The sequence below is a fragment of the Triticum dicoccoides genome, chromosome 7A (genome assembly GCF_002162155.2).
Source record: "Triticum dicoccoides isolate Atlit2015 ecotype Zavitan chromosome 7A, WEW_v2.0, whole genome shotgun sequence".
Classification (NCBI taxonomy): domain Eukaryota; kingdom Viridiplantae; phylum Streptophyta; class Magnoliopsida; order Poales; family Poaceae; genus Triticum; species Triticum dicoccoides.
In genome coordinates, this window is record NC_041392.1 from 186,225,995 (window position 1) to 186,246,566 (window position 20,572).

The following is a 20,572-nucleotide window of genomic DNA, read 5'->3' on the forward strand; positions in this document are numbered from 1 at the left end:
GATACGGCTGGTCATCTCTCTCTGAATCCTCCTCTGAGGAGCTATCTGTAACCAGCAAGAAATCTGCATCGACAGGTAGCACTGACTGCTCAGAAGACCTTGTTTTCACTCCAAGTTTTCCCATGACCGACTCAAATGGATGATGCACAGGAAGAGTATGATATAGAAACCAAACAGGTGGCATTCACACAAAGCAAATCTAAACTAAGCTGATGACATATAAGATGTATAATGTAAGTAATGCAAGGCGCCATATGCATGATATGACCAACATCAGCATGCCAGGTTAGAGCAAACACCTCAGGTGGTAAACAGGCGTGGTCGGCTCCTTCTGAATCTCCATCTGAACAGTTATCTTCCTCTGGAATACAATCTGGAAATGCAGGAGGGGGGGCACTTCGCCCACCATGGAGCGGCGTCTGCATGACATTATATTCACACGCAACGGTCTTCTCTTTTTCTCTACATGTTCAGTACGATTGTGTACAATATCTGACATGCATAATAAAAAATAGTTAGATTTTGTAAGGCCTAAGGGGTGCATGCAAAAATCAAGACTGATGGTAGCAAACGAGTGGATGGATCCAAAACTAATGATAGCAGGTAGATTATAGCTTCAGTTTAAAAAGATAGACAATGGATCATCTATTGTTTGTTGCCCACCCAACATGAACCACATAGAAGACCCTAGATGATCCAGATAGTAGATAGATACTATTTGTTGCTGGCTCGATATGAGACCCATGGGCAATTCAAAACTCAAGATTGAACGATAAAGTAGCAGGTAATAATAACCGATGTATAACGTAAGCAAACACGAAAGACTGTGATCTCTCTTCCGGAACTGTGTAGTCCTCAGGTTCATCTGCTCAGTTGATGATGGTAATGCAGTTGGCGTGGCTGCCGGCAATGGGGAAGATGATCTGAGGTTGTGAAAGGAAGTCTGTAGGGGGGATCTCTGCTGCAGTGAACGCTTCTGTCGACGGTTCACCTCAGGTGGGGTGGATGACGGCATGACAGGAGCAGGACATAACACACAGAGCTTTCTTTGACGCCTATCTGAAAATGAAGTAAATCTGTAAGGGCTCCTTAGAATTGGAGGATTCTATAAACGCAGGGACAGGGAAAACACAGGAATAGGATAGGAATGCACGTGCAAAACAGAGCATTTGGAAACATAGGATTTCAGTCAACCTGGGTGTTTGGCTCACATGAATTGGAAGAACAGAGGAATGGAGAAACAAAGTGATGCGACGAGTGTACAACCTCTTTGGCATATCCTTGTGGACCTCAGCATCATTGGGTTGGACGTGGAGGATGGTGACGATGCTGGTGTGACTGTCGGAGGCCGGGAAGAAGATCCGAGGCCTCTGGAAACGGCGCCCAGGGTACTGCACCGCTGTGATGGACGGTTTCGTCGTTGGAGCAGCTCCGCTAAGGTGTACGGTGACGAGGCTGAAGCATGACAAGACAGACAACGTTAATCTGAAGTGGGACCCTAATATCATCTGCAATAGATGATGTAAAACACATCACCAAAAAGTGCTAGATGTAAAACGCATCAGCCATGCCACGGCCACTCTGACAGATGCTGTAAGTACTGTTCACTCTGAACTTAACTGAAGAAAATGAACTTCACAGTCGAAACTGAATTTTACTGTCGAAACTAATTGAACTAGTAACAAAGCATTGCAATAGATGTTTAGGGCGTTCGAGCACTAGTAGCAGAGAAGCGGTGATCTAAATCAGCAGACGCTCGAGCAGGGAACACACTAGCAGAGAGCAAGTCGTGCAGTAGCACCGCGAGCGAGTGCTAAAGCAGCAACTCCTGTAGCTGCCGGAGGTCGTGCAGCAGCAGCAGCAGCAGTGCAAGTGAGAGCAAGAGAAGAGCAGCAGCATGAACGAAAGCAGGAGCAGTGCAGTAGCATGACCAACAGCAAGAACAGAGCCGCAGCGCGAGCGAGAGCTGGAGCAGCTACAGCTAGTGCCGTTGCGGAAGTCGCCACCGAGGAAGCAACGACATGGGGGAGACACATCATGGATGATGTGGCCGGCGACGGTGCCATCGATGGAGACACGCCATGTCTGCTCGGTATCGAGCACAGGCAACCCCGTGAGATCAAATAAATGATAAAATGTAGCAGTGAGTGCAGAGCCTCCTTGGTGGCACCGAGTTGGCCTCGGCTTCATCGGAGGAATTGGTGAGGGTGCTGCGGTTTTGGTGGGGCAGGTCAAGACGGCGCTGTAGGGATTGAGGTGGCGCGATAGACGAGGCGAACGTCAAGGCAGCTCCTTGGAGGTGGAGGACGGGGCGGCTGATCCGGCAGGACGACGAGATCGACAACGGATTCTCATCCGGTGCGGTGGATGAGGGACGGCGAGCTGTTGCGGTGGACGACGTAGTCGGGGAAGAGTCTCCGGCTGGGCGGCGGTCGGGAGGCCGATGGAGGAGCGTGGGGTTGGGGGGGCGAAGGGGGAGGGGGAGCCAAGCTTAGGGATGCCCTTGTCCGAAATGTAGGGTAAGTTACCAGCGTACCCCCACCGGTTTTGACACCGCGACATGGAGCTTCATTTCCGGCTGAGGGGTAGAAGGGGGATTTCGCGTGTCTGGGCTGCGGGAGCGATTTCGGATGAGGAAGGAGTTCTCGCGCGCGTCCAAATTTCGGGATAATAAGGCGCGGCGCGGGTTGAAGATGCGGGAGTTTCAAAGCAGGTGAGACAAAAGATACTCAAGCTTGAAAATTTCGGGATAACAAGGTGCGGATTTCTTGTTCGGCAGAACAAACATAACATGTAAAAAAACAATTCATACAAGACACAAGAGAGTCATGTCCCCTTTTACTATATTGCTAGAGATGCCATTGAAAAAACTACAAGAAAAATGTAAAAAACATCGGGAGAACAAGATTACCCTGCATAGTACCAAATCGATTCGCACCTCCCTCAACAACAACAAAAAACAAATCAATTATCACCAAAGAAAGAGTAATGTCCCTTTTTATATGATTACAGATGCCCTGATCTCGAATTTCAATTTTTGAATCAACGTTATGTTGAATTCGAATATATCGTTAGGTGACCTTGCGGTTTATAATTGATGTAGTCGTACATTTTGATCTTTCATCATATATGAACATTTTACTCCAGCATGTGAACATATATATTGTCGTCTACCATATGGACTAAATTTGAATCATTTTTCCTTATTTGAATACGATTGTTGTCAAGTTATACAATAATGAAAATATTATCTGGATAACAAAAAACATACATATAGCAGTAATCATATTTCACTATGAACTACATGTACCATACGCTCTCCAATTCAAATATTTGTATCCATTTTATGTTGAATTCAAATCATAGTACATTATTGGTCTAGGTAGCGAGATGTTTGGGATAATCTAAACCCTGTTTTCATATGTATAATTTTTGGATGAATTGGGATAAGTTTTGGTATAAGCCTCTTGCAAAACCGGAGATTCTCTCAACAAGCCTCGTGGTTCCGAGAGGGAACATGTCACCTTTGTGTGCAAAACGATATATGCTGCCCCCTGATTTTATTTACAGAGGCAACATAGAACTATATGAGTGCCCTGTTAAATTTTGGAATTATTTTAGATTCATTTGGCCTTTTTATACATTAATTGAGTTTCTGGACTTTTAATGTGCATAATCTAAATATGAATTGCATGCACATGCTCCGGTGCACCAAAGTGGGTTGAAAAATCACATGTGTGTCCTTGGTTGAATTTCTAGGTCCCACGGAAGAAATGAGAATGAAATTCAAACATCTGGGCGTCATGACTCGGCCAAGAACATCGAGAAACTTTGATTTAAATTCATGTAAATCCAAAACTTGCCTGGAAATCATGAAACTTGGCATGGTGTCATGTCATGGCACTAACATGTTGTGGTAAAAAATTGGGCCGATTTGGAAGCTCGTGGTTCTAAGAGGGAACGTGCCACCTTTGAGTGTGAAACGATATACGCTGCCCCCCTTGAGTTTCTTAACAAAGGAAACATAGAACTACATTAGTGCCCTGTTAAATTTTGGAATTATTCCGGGTTCGTTTGTCGTTTTTATACATTAATTGAGTTTCTGGTCATTTAATGTGCATAAGTCAAATTTGAACTACAAGCACATGCTCTCATGCACCAAATTTGGTTGAAAAATCACATTTATGTCCTCGGGTGAATTTCTAGGTCCCATGCAAGAAATGAGAATAAAATTAAAACATATGGGCATCGTGGCTCGGCCGAGAACATTGAGAAACTTGGTTTTAAAATTCTTGTAAATCCAAAACACGTCTGAAAATCATGAAACTTGGCATGGATGTCATGTCATGGTACTACCATGTTGGGGTAAAAAATTTGGCCGAATAGGAACAGATTTTGGTATAAGCTTGTTGCAAACCGAAGCTTCTCTCAAGAAGGCTCGTGGTTCTGAGAGGGAACGTGCCACCTTTGAGTGTGAAACGATATACGTTGTCCCCCTTGAGTTTATTTACAATGGCAACATAGAACTACATGAGTGCCCTATTAAATTTTGGAATTATTCCGGCTTCGTTTGGCCTTATTTACACATTAATTGAGTTTTTGGTCATTTAATGTGCATAATTCAAATTTCAACTACAAGCACATGCTCCTGTGCACCAAAGTTCGTTGAAAAATCACATTTGTGTCCTCGGGTGAATTTCTACTACCTCCTTCCATCTATATAGGTCCTAATGCGTTTTTCGAGGCTAACTTTGACCAAACGTTAGAGCAATAATATATGACATGCAACTTACACAAAGCATACCTTCAAGTTTGTATATCAAAGGAGCTTCCAATAATATAATTTTCATAGTATACATCTCATGTGCTATTAATCTTGTCAATAGTCAATGGATGTCTTGAAAAACACATTAGGCCCTATATAGATGGAAGGAGGGAGTAGGTCCCATCCAAAAAATGAGAATAAAATTCAAACATCTGGGCATCGTGGCTCGGTCGAGAACATTGAGAAACTTGGTTTTAAAATCATGAAACTTGGCATGGTGTCATGTCATGGTAGTACCATGCTGTCGTAAAAAATTGGCTGAATAGGAACACATTTTGGTATAAGCTTCTTGCAAATCGTAGCTTCTCTCAAGAAGGCTCGTGGTTCTGGGAGGGAACGTGTCACCTTTATGTGCATAATTCAAATTTGAAATACAAGCACATGTTCCAGTGCACCAAAGTTGGTTGAAAAATCACATGTGTGTCCTCGGGTAAATTTCTAGGTTCCATGCAAGAAATGGGAATGAAATTCAAAATTCTGGGCGTCGTGGCTGGGTTGGAAACATTGAGAAACTTAGTTTTTTAATTCCTGTAAATCCAAAACACACATGAAAATAATGAAACTTGGCTTGGTGCCATGACATGCCACCAACATGTTGTGGTAAATTTGTAGTCCGATTTCCGAAGGCGCACACATTAACAATCAACAAAGTCATTTTGGAACAAGTGCTGTCACGTTACAACCGGAAACACAAATATTATAGAAACCTTGGGCGTTCTACTTACTAGTACCATTTATGTGCCGCCACACGTCCCCATTTTTTATTAGCTAGGAGGCGCCGTGCAGGGTAGCTATTTGAGTATGAGAGGCGTGCGATCAGACCCCTGCGCGTGCTTATCGGGAGGAGAGCCCTTTGAGCTCCATCTTCCGTCCACCTCTCTCCCAAGGTCTCCATTAATGGCGCCCGAGCCTCTGTTTAATGTCGTGGCTATGTCTCACTCGACTGAGATTTAAGAGAGAAAAAAGAAAATCTGAAAGCACGGATCTTGATGTAAGATCCGACGGACCTACTGCGACTTATAGCAAGACTGATGAATATATAAGGACGATTAATTTTTTTGATCAAAGAAGGGCTTGCCCCTTCCGATTTTCATTACTGAAAACCACCACAATTCACAAGAAGTTCAGCACAACTCCAGCCTAACACGAAGGACTAAAAGCTACCAGATTGAAATCGCAACATCCCAAGAGGCCAACAAAGGCCAAACATCCGCGCTAGAACCCAACATTTCACAACCGACGACACAATCCACATCCTAAACCGATTATTACATCAAAAGAAACCAGGAAACTAGTCTCCGCGGCGAGCGGCGATGAGCTCTTTCTTGTCCTCAAGACGCTGCTTGAGAACATCCACAGATTCCCGCACCAGCCTTTGGTGCTCGTTGCGGAGCATGTCATTCTCGTCCATAAGTTTCTTGATGATGACGCCGGTCCTCTTCAACAAGGCACTGGTCTCCTCCTACTGGTCTGCACTTCGGACGATCTTCTCCCTCAGCAGGTCGCGCTCGGCCCGGAGCCTCTCATTGCCCTCCCTTAGTTGCCGGATGATGCCGGTAGCCTATTCAAACGAGTCTATCATGTCGTCCTGCAACCTCGTCGAGCCGGAGATATTATCCATGTGGCTATGGACGATCGCATGCATGCGCCTGTAACAGTCGTCGCCTGCCCGCGAGAAATTTTCCCAGGCCACCGCGGTGTGGCCGGACCAGTCTGTTGCATCGACGGAGCGGCGAGACCTCTGTGCCGCTTTAGCGGCGCGGCGGGACCTCTGTGTTGCTACCTCCGCGCGGCGGGAGATGTCGGCTGCTCTCGCAGCGAGGCGGGACATCTCTCGTGCTTCTGCTTCCATGCTCGCCTCTCCCTGGTGGCAATCTCTCGACCCAGAACTCATGCTGGCCATGACAGACGCAAGGGAAGGATGTTGAATGACTTGTTTGTTTTAGTGGATGGGGAGTTGAGGAGGAATGTGTAACATCCCAAATTTTCAATTTGGAATGTTATAGACTAGATCATCATTGCATATCATATTTTATTGCATTTTGGTTGATCCTAGAAAATTCTACGCAACTCAAGGACCCTCGGAGAGAGTTGGGGATTTCGTTATTTTCATATTTGAGTTTTTCTCAAATTTTTGAAAATAGGATCATTTGATTTTATTTATTTTATCTTCAATTATTTCTATTACAAAAATATGAGAGAGGGAATAAAATGACTTTCCCAAAATAAAGAAAATATTGAGGATTTAATAAAAAATCAAATAAGATTTTATTTTGGTTTTATTTGCTATTTTATTTGAGTTTAGGAAAAATGCGCATTTTCAAAATTGCATTTAGGCCCCAAATAAATGTTCATCCTGTGCGGCTTGATTTTAGAAGCTGGGGACAATTTATTTTTGGATTTTTGGAGTCTGTTTAGTTTTCCTTTTGTTTTTTTTCTGAGCATAATTATTTGTTTAAAAAGGTCCGAACCGACTCTGGGCCGTAACCGGCCAGGATTCCGCCTGACCGGGCCTTTATATAGCGCCGCCGAGGCCCGAGGACAGCCCAGCCGTGCCCCGCCCCAAACCCTAACCCTAGGCCACCCCCGCCGCCGCCTCGCCGCGCCGCCTCGCCGCCGCCGGAGGTAGCCTTTCTCGCTGCCGGTTTTTTTTGAAAATAGATCGGTTTTCCGTCGGTTTAGCGGTTTTTTTAGTTTCGGTTTTCTTTAAATAGATCGGTTTTTCCGATTTATTTAATTAGCGAGCGTTCGCCCGTTCATTCGTTTTAACAAACGTTCGTCTTTTTTCTTTTTGTCGGATTAAATCCGCGATCTTTCTGATCGCGATTCCTGATCCGATTTTCGTTTTAGTCTAACTTTTCGCTCGTTTATCGGAATCAGGCGATTCAAGCGCCTGGAGTTTCGTCTCGAAACCCTCTTTCCGTTTAACCAACTTAAACAAGTTTTTGCCACTGTAAAAATTGACCAAGATCCAGAATAGTAAATGAAGCCTGTTTCTTTTGCCGTTTGTTTTTTTGCTTCGTTCGATTTGATTCTTTTGCCAACTGGAGTTCTTAAGTTAAACTTTCTGGTTAGATCTCTTATTTGAGTTTTACCAGTGCATTAGTTGAGTACTTATTGTATGCTTGTTTGTTTGTGATAGATTAACCGGAGTACGCCGCTTGCTACTTCGAATCGCTAGGTTTTGCGGATCATCATCAAGGCAAGTAACACTTTGATCATACTTCCAACTACCCAGTTTTTATTGCATTAGATCAACCCTCACACATTGCATGATTAGGACCTAATTAAATTGTGGGTATTGGGAAGTAGTAGATGAGGTAGAACATATTACTTGTTTTATTATCAAACCTTTGGGAGTTATTTCTACGTTTGCTTATTATGCCATGCTATGCTAATAGACGTGGATTGGGTGAGTGTATCCATGACAGATGTGAGATTGTTAATTTAATGGTTTATTTAAGGTGGCAACTTAAATACACATCTGGGTGGATTGAGGCACCTGGGTATTCTAGCGATTGCCTGTTTTCTTTTGGACCGCCACCCAGGCTCAAAGGGATCATGAGATTATTCATGCTAGAAACTTCTGTGTGCAGCCACAAGCTACTATGGGCTCTAGCATAGTTGAGTAGGTTGTGCGAAATCTTACAGTGGTAGACTAGAAGATGTAGGGGAAAGTAGGTGTAACGGTCTACCCGATCGTAAGGTGCTAGCGCTTCTCAAAGACTATGTCTCGGTCATCCGTTTCTCAAACACCATGTAGTGCGAGAATCCCAACGGAGGAGATCGAGTCTTGTGGGGAAAAGTGCGCAAACCTCTGCAGAGTGTATAAACTAATCATGGTTAGTCGTGTCCCCGGTTATGGACATCTTGAGTATCTAGTACCTGGATTATCATGTGAGTCTCATCATGTTACTCTAAATTAATTTGTTGGGTTTGGTTTAATGATGATGCTTAATTGGGATTGAGAATGCTGTCAACCATTCTCAATGTTTAACAATTACCATGATAGTTAAATAAAATTTATTCCTTTGCAGTAGGAAAAATATTGGCTTTACGCAAAATTGTAACCATAGAGCTTTCCACCTGCCAAATATGCATATAGTATAGCCTTATTCTTTAAATACTCTCTATGTGTTACATTGCCAGCATATTCCATGTGCTGACCCGTTTCGGGCTGCAACGTTAATGTTGCAGACTTTTCAGACGACGATTAAGGTGCCTTTAGGTCGTGGTTCTATACTCAGTGATGCGTTGGAGTTGATGGACTCACTTATCTTCCAAGCCTTCCGCTGTTATCGTTATTAGATGGCCTTAAGCCATATTTAATATAGTAAGTTCTCTTTTGAGACACTCGATGTAATAAGTGTGTGATTGCTACTCTGTTATAAATCCTTCAAGTACTGTGTGGTATCAGCATTACTGATCCAGGGATGACACCTGAGCACAGAGATTGGACCGTTTGAGGTCTGGTCGCTACAAGATGGTATCAGAGCACATGCTGACTGTAGGACATGACCACTAAGTTAAAAGACCTAGATCACTACTCACTCTCTTCTCTTTCTGAATTCTCATCTTCTCTACTCTTTTAGGATGGTGGATGCAAGGAACAAGTTCACGCAACCAGATGAAGATACACCCTTTAGACGACACTTGAAGGAAGTCACTAGATATCTGAACATAGGAGTACCAAGCTTCACCGGAACCTACAACGCCACTCTACCCGAAGAAGAGCGCTGGATGATTCAAGTTCAAGTTCCAGGAAGGACGTTCATGCCAGTCACTGAGCCCATATAGTTTTCTTTTGATGCCCCAACTTGGAGTCTAGGAAAGAGCATGGCAGCTCACATCGCCATGGGACGCATTGGAGAAGTTTACCGCAATGATCTCAAGGATACTATCTACCAGATTTGTGGGCGCCGAGATGAGCACCGGGAGATGATCAGCACCAGGAAGGATAGATCAGTTGCAGCTTTTATCCAGGAGTTAAACCAGCACATTCGACGTCAGGAGAACCAGATGTGCACCGACATGATAGATCTGAAGAAGGCGAGGACAAGAATCAAGGAACTGGAGGAAGAACTCAAGGCTACACGTGATGATTATGAAGAGGAAATCAAAGTATTAGTGGAGAAGAATGACGATCTGATCAAGAAGATTGGAATATTTATGGGAGGCCCTACACTAGTAGAGGAAGACGAAGAACCCAAGGAGATTTACCCGGAAGATTACATCATCATCGACGACCCCGACTCGGATCCAGATGATAGTGATGATGACTATGTGGATGAAGCTGGAGCAGATATCATGGAGTCTGCAACCGAAGAATATTTCTAGTAGACCACCCCATCAGTAGTAGTAGTCCACCATGTAAATATAGTAGCCCGATCACTTTTGCGATAGTTAGACCGATTGTATGCCCTTGTTTGATTGATTGAATGAAGTGAATTGTTTGCTTTTGCCTCATGTGCATATGGGTAGTGTTTTATCTTTAGACCCCTCAATTCTTAAATCTCATATTTTCTAAACCCTCAGATGCCTCCGAGACATGACCCCGGATTTACCTTCCCACCGGAGCTCACCCAGTTGATCCAGTAGCAGAACACGTTGATGCAGTTGCTAGTCCAGAATCAGGGGAACAACAACAACAAAAACAACAACCCACCACCACCACCACCACTTGTTGATCACTTAGCCCGTTTTCTTAGGCTGAATCCGCCGGTGTTCTCCAGTAGCACCGAGCCGATAGTAGCAGATGATTGGCTCCGCAAGACAGCTAGAGAGTTGACCACAACATGATGCACATATGCGGAAAAAGGTGAAGTTTGCCGCACATCAGCTGGAAGGACCCGCATCATCATGGTGGGAGAATTTCATAGCCACTTTCCCTGTCGACACTATCATGTGGGACCAGTTTCAGCAGGCTTTTCCTACTGCCCATGTTTCAGCAGGAGCTATGGCCATGAAGAAGCGAGAGTTTCGCAACTTGCGCCAAGGAGGACGGACAGTTGGCCAGTATGTGGAGGACTTTAGTAAGCTAGCACGTTATGCTCCAGATGATGTAGCTACGGATGCAGCTAAATAAGAGAAGTTTCTGGAAGGACTGAATGATGAGTTAAGCATGCATTTGATGGTAGCCACCTTCAACAACTACCAGGAGTTGGTAGATCATGCTCTCATGATTGAAGGGAAGCAACAGCAGATTGAGAATCGCAAGAGGAAGTATGGACAAGGGAAGTACAATTCAGGAGCTCAGCAGAAGCCACGTTTTACCCCTAGACCGGGAGGACATTTTCAGCATACCCATGGAGGAGGTAGCTCACACAACCACAATGGTACCAAGAATGGTAATGGGAATGCAGGAAGCAACGGCCAGAACCGCACCAACCCATCAACCCCAGCCAAGAGAGACCTGAGCCAAGTCACTTGTTTCAAGTGCCATAAGACCGAACATTATGCCAACGAATGTCCTGAATCACAGAATGATAATGGCAATGGAAGCACTGGAAAGAAGCCGAACCCTTTCAACAGGGGATAGGTGAACCACGCTAACGTGGAGGAGGTTGAAGAGCAGCCGGATGTAGTAATTGGTAAGTTTTTGGTTAAGTCATTTACTGCACTTGTTCTTTTTGATACTAGTGCATCGCATTCATACATATCAAGGGAATTTGTGGATAAGTATAACCTGCCCACCAAAGTTCTTAGAACGCGAATGTTAGTAAGCTCACCTGGAGCGGAGTATATGGCTAGCCAAGGGTGTTTTCAAGTGCCATTGAGTATAGGTAGGCATGTGTTTCCCGCGGATTTAATCATTTTGGAATCACAAGGTTTGGATGTAATTCTGGGTATGGATTGGCTGTCGATGTATGGAGGAAACATCGATTGTGCTAGTAAGTCAATTTTGCTGACAACCCCAGAAGGAAGAAGGATCAAGTATGTATCCCGGCATGTGCCAAAGAGGAATCAGGTAAATTGTTTAATAGGAGTTCTGCAGGAGGAAGTACCAGTGGTGAAGGATTTCCCGGATGTATTTCCAGAAGAATTGCCAAGCATACCACCGGATAGAGATATTGAGTTTTTGATTGAGCTTTTGCCAGGCACAGGGCCAATATCAAAGAGACCATATAGGATGACCGCAAAGGATTTGGTTGAGATTAAGAAGCAGATTAAGGAGTTACTGGACAAAGGATATATTCGCCCAAGTTCTTCACCTTGGGGATCTCCAGTACTTCTAGTGGAGAAGAAGGATGGATCTCTAGGATGGTTGTTGATTATCGAGGATTGAATGAAGTAACCATCAAGAACAAGTACCCACTACCGATGATCAATTATCTGTTTGATCGATTGCAAGGAGCTAAGGTATTTTCCAAGATCGATCTGCGATCAGGATACCACCAGTTGAAGATTCGAGAACAGGATATACCTAAGACGGCTTTTACCACCAGGTATGGGCTGTACGAGTATACGGTTATGTCATTTGGTCTGACTAATGCACCTGCATATTTTATGAACATGATGAACAAGGTGTTTATGGAGTTTCTGGATAAGTTCGTTGTAGTGTTCATTGATGATATCCTGGTTTACTCGAAGAATGAAGAGGAGCATAAGGAGCATTTGCGTTTGGTTCTTGGAAAACTCAGAGAACATCAATTATATGCCAAATTTAGCAAATGTGAGTTTTGGTTGAAGGAAGTTGGATTTCTCGGACACGTTATATCTGGATAAGGTATAGCAGTAGGTCCCACTAAGGTTGATACCGTGACAAATTGGGAAGCCCCAACAACAGTTGGAGAGTTCCGGAGTTTTCTTGGAATTGCAGGATACTACCGGAGATTCATTGAGAATTTCTCAAAGATTGTGAAGCCTATGACGGAGTTGTTGAAGAAAGATACCAAGTTCATATGGACTGAGGAATGTGAGGCTAGTTTCCAGGAGTTGAAGAAACGTTTAGTTACCTCACCAGTGTTGATTTTACCAGATCAGACCAAGGATTATGAGGTGTATTGCGACGCTTCACATCGAGGACTTGGAGCAGTGCTTATGCAGGAAGGAAGAGTTGTTTCATATGCCTCACGACAGCTTAAGCCTCATGAGTTAAATTATGCTATGCATGATTTGGAGTTAGCAGCCGTAGTGCATGCATTGAAAACCTGGAGACACTTTCTCATTGGAAACCATTGTGAGGTGTACACGGATCACAAGAGTTTGAAGTATATTTTCACGCAGAAGGAGTTGAATCTGAGACAAAGGAGATGGTTGGAGCTCATAAGGATTATGATATGAAATTGCATTATCACCCCGGAAAAAGGCTAACGTAGTAGCTGACGCATTGAGCCGTAAAAGCCATGTCAACACCTTAATGACGAGAGATTTACCAAGGGAGTTAGCCGAAAATCTTCGTGAGCTATGTTTGGAGATAGTTCTGAGAGGCTATGTAGCAGCATTGGAGATTCAGTCTATTTTGATGGATAATATCAGAGAAGCCCAGAAGACTGACAAGGAGATTGCTTCTATTAAGGAGAAAATTAGCAAAGGAAAAGCTAAAGGATTTCGTGAGGATGAGCACGATACCTTATGGTTTGAAGACCGTGTTTATGTGCCTAATGATTCGTAGACCAGGAAGTTAATTCTGCAAGAGGCCCATGATTCACCATATTCGATTCACCCAGGAAATACCAAGATGTATTTGGATTTGAAGGATATTTTCTGGTGGACCGGAATGAAGAAGGATATTGCGGAGTATGTAGCAGTTTGTGATGTATGTCAGAGAGTGAAGGCAGAGCATCAGAAGCCAGCAGGATTGCTACAACCATTGCCGATACCCGAATGGAAGTGGGATAAGTTAGGCATGGATTTTATTATAGGATTGCCCAGAACTCGTTCAGGCTATGACTCGATTTGGGTTGTAGTCGATCGTTTGACAAAGGTAGCACATTTCATTCCAGTGAAGACTACCTATACGAGTGCAAAGTTGGCAAAGATATACATGACCAGAATCGTATGTCTGCATGGAGTTCCAAGGAGCATTGTATCAGATAGAGGAACCCAATTTAGCTCAAAGTTCTGGAATCAGTTGCATGAAACTTTGGGTACCAGGCTAGAGTTCAGTACAACTTTCCATCCACAGACAGATGGACAGACCGAGAGAGTCAATCAGATTTTGGAGGATATGCTGAGAGCTTGTGCGCTAGATTACGGATCTAGTTGGGACAAGAATTTGCCATATGCAGAGTTCTCTTACAACAACAGTTATCAATCCAGTTTGAAGATGGCCCCTTTCGAAGCCTTGTACGGAAGGAGATGCAGGACCCCCCTGTCGTGGGATGAAGTTGGAGAACGCCAGTTGTTTGGACCGGATCTGATTAAGGAGTCTGAATAGAAAGTAAAATTGATTCGCGATAGGCTCAAGGTAGCTCAGTCCGGGCAGAAGAGCTATGCAGATTCAAAACGCAAGGAGACAGTTTATGAAGTCGGAGACCGAGTTTATCTTCGAGTATCACCACAAGGAGTTAAGCGCTTTGGAGTTAAGGGAAAGTTAGCGCCACGCTTTGTAGGCCCATACAAAGTTATGGAGCGTATGGAGAAGTAGCCTATAAGTTGGAATTGTCCAAAGGATTGTCAGGAGTTCACGACGTATTCCACGTTTCCCAGTTGAAGAAGTGCCATGCAGAGATGGCTGACATACCGCTGAGGGATACAGTGCACTAGAAGCGATTTAGTTGGAAAGTGATTTGACCTATGAGGAGAAACCAGTTAAGATTCTAGAGTATGCCAGTCGAGCACCCGCAGCAAGGTTATCAAGTTTTGCAAAGTTCAGTGGAGCCACCACACGGAGGATGAAGCCACCTGGGAGCGAGAGGAAGAATTGCTGAAGGACCACCCTCACCTATTTTCTAGCCAACCCTAATCTCGAGGGCGAGATTCATCTTAAGGGGGGTAGGTTTGTAACATCCCAAATTTTCTATTTGGAATGTTATACACTAGATCATTATTGCATATCATATTTTATTGCATTTTGGTTAATCCTAGAAAATTCTACGCAACTCAAGGACCCTCGGAGAGAGTTGGGGATTTCGTTATTTTCATATTTGAGTTTTTCTCAAATTTTGAAAATAGGATCATTTGATTTTATTTATTTTATCTTCAATTATTTGTATTACAAAAATATGAGAGAGGGAATAAAATGACTTTCCCAAAATAAAGAAAATATTGAGGATTTAATAAAAAAATCAAATAAGATTTTATTTTGGTTTTATTTGCTATTTTATTTGAGTTTAGGAAAAATGCACGTTTTTCAAAATTGCATTTAGGCCCCAAATAAATGTTCATCCTGTGCGTCTTGATTTTAGAAGCCGGGAAAAAATTATTTTGGGATTTTTGGAGTCCATTTAGTTTTCCTTATGTTTTTTTTCTGAGCGTAATTAATAAAAAAATGTCCGAACCGACTCTCAGCCGTAACCGGCCAGGACTTCGCTTGGCCGGGCCTTTATATAGCGCCACCAAGGCCCGAGGCTAACCAAGCCGCGCCCCGCCCTGCCCCAAACCCTAACCCTAGGCCGCCCCGCGCCGCCTCCGCCCCGCGCCGCCGCCTCGCCGCTGCCGGAGGTAGCTTTTCTCACCGCCATTTTTTTTTGAAAACCGATCGGTTTTCCGTCGGTTTTGTTCGGTTTTTTAGTTTCGGTTTTCTTTAAATAGATCGGTTTTTCTAGTTTATTTAATTAGCGAGCATTCGCCCGTTCGTTCATTTTAACGAACGTTTGTCGTTTTTCTTTTTCTCGGATTAAATCCGCGATCTTTCTGATCGCGATTCCTGATCCGATTTTCATTTTAGTCGAACTTTTCGCTCGTTTATCGGAATCAGGCGATTCAAGCGCCTGGAGTTTCGTCTCGAAACCCTCTTTCCATTTAACCAACTTAAACTATTTTTTGCCACTGTAAAAATTGCCCTAGATCCAGAATAGTAAATGAAGCTTGTTTCTTTTGTCATTTGTCTTTCGTTGCTTCGTTCGATTTGATTCTTTTGCCAACCGGAGTTCTTAAGTTGAACTTTCTGGTTAGATCTCTTATTCGAGTTTTACCTGTGCATTAGTTGAGTACTTACTGTATGCTTGTTTGTTTGCGATAGAGTACCCGGAGTGCGCCGCTTGCTACTTCGAATCGCTAGGTATTGCGGATCATCATCAGGGCAAGTAACACTTTGATCATACTTCCAACTACCCAATTTTTATTGCATTAAATCAACCCTCACACATTGCATGATTAGGATCTAATTAAATTGTGGGTACTGGGAAGTAGTAGATGATGTAGAACCTATAACCTGTTTTATTATCAAACCTTTGGGAGTTACTTTTACATTTGCTTATTATGCCATGCTATGCTAGTAGAGGTGGATTGGGTGAGTGTATCCATGACAGATGTGAGATTGTTAATTTAATGGTTTATTTAAGGTGGCAACTTAAATACACATCTGGGTGGATTGAGGCACCTGGGTATTCCAGTGATTGCCTGTTTTCTTTTGGACCGCCACCCAGGCTCAAAGGGATCATGAGATTATTCATGCTAGAAACTTCCGTCGCTGACAAGAGCAGGCTTACGGTCCAATCCGGCGCGCGCCACTCAGCCGCTGACGTCACGAAGGCTTCGGCTGATACCACGACGTCGAGTGCCCATAACTGTCCCCGCGTAGATGGTTAGTGCGTATAGGCCAGTAGCCAGACTCAGATTAAATACCAAGATCTCGTTAAGCGTGTTAAGTATCCGTGAACGCCAACCAGGGCCAGGCCCACCTCTCTCCTAGGTGGTCTCAACCTGCCCTGTCGCTCCGCCTCAAAGTAATAGTCGGGGGCCGTCGGGAACTCAGGCCCATCACTACCTGGATGGAGCCACCTGCCCCTTCAGCCCCCATCTCTAAACAGTATCATAAGTAATGTAACAGTGTAAGTATATATCATATGCCCGCGATCACCTCCCGAAGTGATCATGGCCCAGTAGTATAGCATGGCAGATGGACAAGAGTGTAGGGCCACTGATGGAACACTAGCATTCTATACTAATAAGCATTTAGGATTGCAGGTAAAGGTAACAACAGTAGTAGCAAGGACATGCTATGCATCAGGATAGGATAACGAAAAGCAGTAACATGCTACACTACTCTAATGCAAGCAGTAGAGAGAAGAATAGGCGATATCTGGTGATCAAAGGGGGGGCTTGCCTAGTTGCTCTAGCAAGAAGGGGTCGTCAACATCGTAGTCGTACTCAGTGGCATCAGCGTCGGTCTCGGGGTCTACCGAAGAAGAAGAGGGGGGAAAGAAATAGTAAATATGGAGCAAACAAAGCATAACAAAACCTAACGAGGCAATACGCGGTGTAGGTATGCCCTAACACGGTAGGAGGTGATACAGACGAAAGGGGGAAACATCCGGGAAAGTATCCCCGGTGTTTCGCGTTTTCGGGCAAATGAACCGGAGGGTGAAAAGTTGCGTGTTTGCTATGCTAGGGATGTGTGGCGGACGAACAGGCTGCGTATCCGGATTCGTCTCGTCGTTCTGAGCAACTTTCATGTATAAAGTATTTTCATCTGAGATACGGATTATTTAATATTAATTTTTAAAGATTTAATTCATTTTCTGAATTTAATTTAATTCGAAATAAATGTGAATTGCTAGGTGCACCCAGCTCTGGGTACACATAAGTGTACCAGAGGGGCTGACATGTGGGTCCAAGGGGTCCCAGTTGACCAGTCAAACTTTGACCAGTCAAACTTTGACTGGTCAACAGGGGGTGGGTCCCCCTTGTCATATACTATCTTACTAACCTAACAGAGTAAATACACTAATTAGGTTATCAGTTTAAATAACACATGTTAATTAAGTTAACTAACTCTTTAATTAATTAATTAATTAATAATAATAATAATAATAATTAATCTTTTTTCATAAATGTTTCAGGGGCGTGGGGCCCCTTTGTCATAGGCCCCTCGGGGCTTAACGGGGCAGGTTAACGGGCGCGGGCGAGGCTGCCCGTTTGGGCGCCCGCCCAGACTAGTGGAGGCGCCGGGGCTTCGTAGCCGGCGGCGAGGTGCGTCGGGCAGCAGGGGGCGAGCGTCGGCTGTGGTGCGACGCGCGCGCAGGGGAGCGGCCAAGGCAGTAGGCAGGTGAGCAGCGACACGGTGCGACAATGATAAAGGCGCGCCTCGGGCGGACGTGCGCGCGCGAGGGCACGGCCAGGTCATGCACGGAGCAGGGCACTGGGCGCGGCAACGGGAGGACACGGACGGCGGTTACGACAACGAGATTGAGGGAGGAGGTGGGGGTCGTCGGAGAGGCTCACAGCGGAGCTCGTGGAGGGCTCGGTGAAGCTGGGGGAGGTCGAGGCCGTCCGGCGAGGTAGGGATGAGGACGATGGTTCCAGGCGGCGGTGGTTGGCATTGGTGCGACGAGCACGACGTCCTGCGGAGCTCGGGGAGGAGGACGAGGACGCGAGGTCTGGCAAGGAGGCGGTCGATCCGAGCGGCAATGGTGGGGCCTTCGACGGTGGTGGTGGCGCACGGCGATGACGAGCGGGTGCGGTCCGGTGGGTGGCTCCGGCGATGGTGGTCCGTCGAGGCGCGGCGTCGGGCGAGCAGCAAGGGGTGTCGTTGCCCCCCGATCTAGATCGGGGGAGAGGGAGGAGCGGGGTCGTGGGATCGGGCGACGTTGGGGGCATGCGTCAGGGGCGATGGGGACAAGGCAAAGTTGCCCTGATCCCGATCCAGACGGCCCAGCTGGGGAGGGGGGCGTAAAGTTGTTTTCCTTTTATTTTATTTTTTTAATTTTTCTTTACTGTTTTATATTTGTTTCCTGTTATTTTAGTTTTTGTAAAATACATACTTAGCATCTAATTTAGTATTTCAGTTTAGTTCACTGTCACAAAAAGTCTAGTCCCCAGATAATTTAGTTTGATAATTTATTAATTAGTAAAGGCATTTAAATAATTAGGTTTGCTACTATTTAAATCATTTTAGTGTAGTTAAGCATTTCATAAAAGTTTGGTTTCACCACCATAATCACCTATGTATTATCTGGCACGATCCGAACATTTTAGTTTTAATATTTGAAAACTTTTATTGTTTGCTTAATTTTGAATTTGAATTCGAACCGTTTTCAAACTAACGCGAGAGTAGCAACAGTAATCGAAGTGACGTGGCATCATTAGCACAGGTTCACTGTAGCCTAATTATCCGAACGTCACATGTAATAAGTTCTCTTTTGAGACAATCGATGTAATAAGTGTGTGATTGCTACTCTGTTATAAATCCTTCAAGTACTGTGTGGTGTCAGCATTACTGATCCAGGGATGACACCTGAGCACAGAGATTGGACCGTTTGAGGTCTGGTCGCTACAGAATGTGCAGTCATCTTGGCATACTAGTATTTATAGCCGAGTACTAATACGCTCCTAAGTGGGAAACCGTTTAGGTTGTGATCGGTGTGAACAGGTTTGCAATGCAATATACTCCCCTTTTGTAAGGCCCCGCTTTGGAAAGGTGCATGCATGCAACCATTTCATTGGTTGCATTGAAAGCAATTGTTGTTGGTGCCATGGCTGAAAAATTAATATACTTCATGCGTGCTTTTTCATTGGCTGCATGCATGTGAGAGAGTGCATTGGGAGTGAAATGAAAGAATTAATGTGAGCAAATTACTATGTGTCTTGGTCTAAGCGAAATTGTCTTTAGGCCTAATAAACCCGGACGGAGGGAGTAGCGTGGTACTAATACACTCCTAAGTGGGAAACCGTTTAGGTTGTGATCGGTGTGAACAGGTTTGCAATTCAATATAGCGTGGTACTAATACGCTCCTAAGTGGGAAACCATTTAGGTTGTGATCGGTGTGAACAGGTTTGCAATTCAATATAGCGTGGAGTAATTTGCAATTCAAATTTTAGTTTTTCCATTTTATAAGGCTCAATTTGGTTGTTCCCCAACACATGTTCAGATTCCAAGGTGCATTAAATCATTGCATGCAAGTATTAAGAGAAATTTGACCAATGAATATACTTTATGCATGCATGCATTGATAAACCTAATTTTTTGAGAAAAACAAGAGCATTACTTAGGTGCTTTTGCAAACTACAAAAAATATTCCACCACTCACCATCTTTGTTGGTGAGATTTTTGAATTAAGCCCTATAAACCGGAATGGAGGGAGTACTGCTGTGTACGTGCAATAACTGGCACCGTCATATATATATCTTACGCTTAATGGGGCGTTCGACAGGAATAGCCGCGTGGTGAGCTCTAGGCTAGTCTTTTTTCCGACGCATTAAACCTATCTCTCGGGACTTCTCGCACGCACCATTGTACCACCCACAAAAACTTGTACTCTGAGTTTAGTAGTATATATACAGGAAGAGAAGAGGTGCACGCACGCACTCGTCCTCTCACACAAGCGTCTGTTTTTTTCTCGAAAAGGAGGATGATGACCCCCGGCCTCTGCATCTGGGAGTCACACATGCATCTGTAGCTACGAATTGTAGTGTTCTCAACCATCCGATTGGCTCTATCATGGATGTACCTATATACTAAAACATGTCTAGATACATCTATATTTTGACAAATGGAAGGCATGTATTGTGGAACGAAGGGAGTGCTTGTCATCAAAATGGATAAAAAGGGACGTATGTAGAACTAAAATATGTCTACATACATCTCCTTTTATCCATTTTGATGACAAGTAGTACTTCTTACCCAAAGGAACTTTATATCCA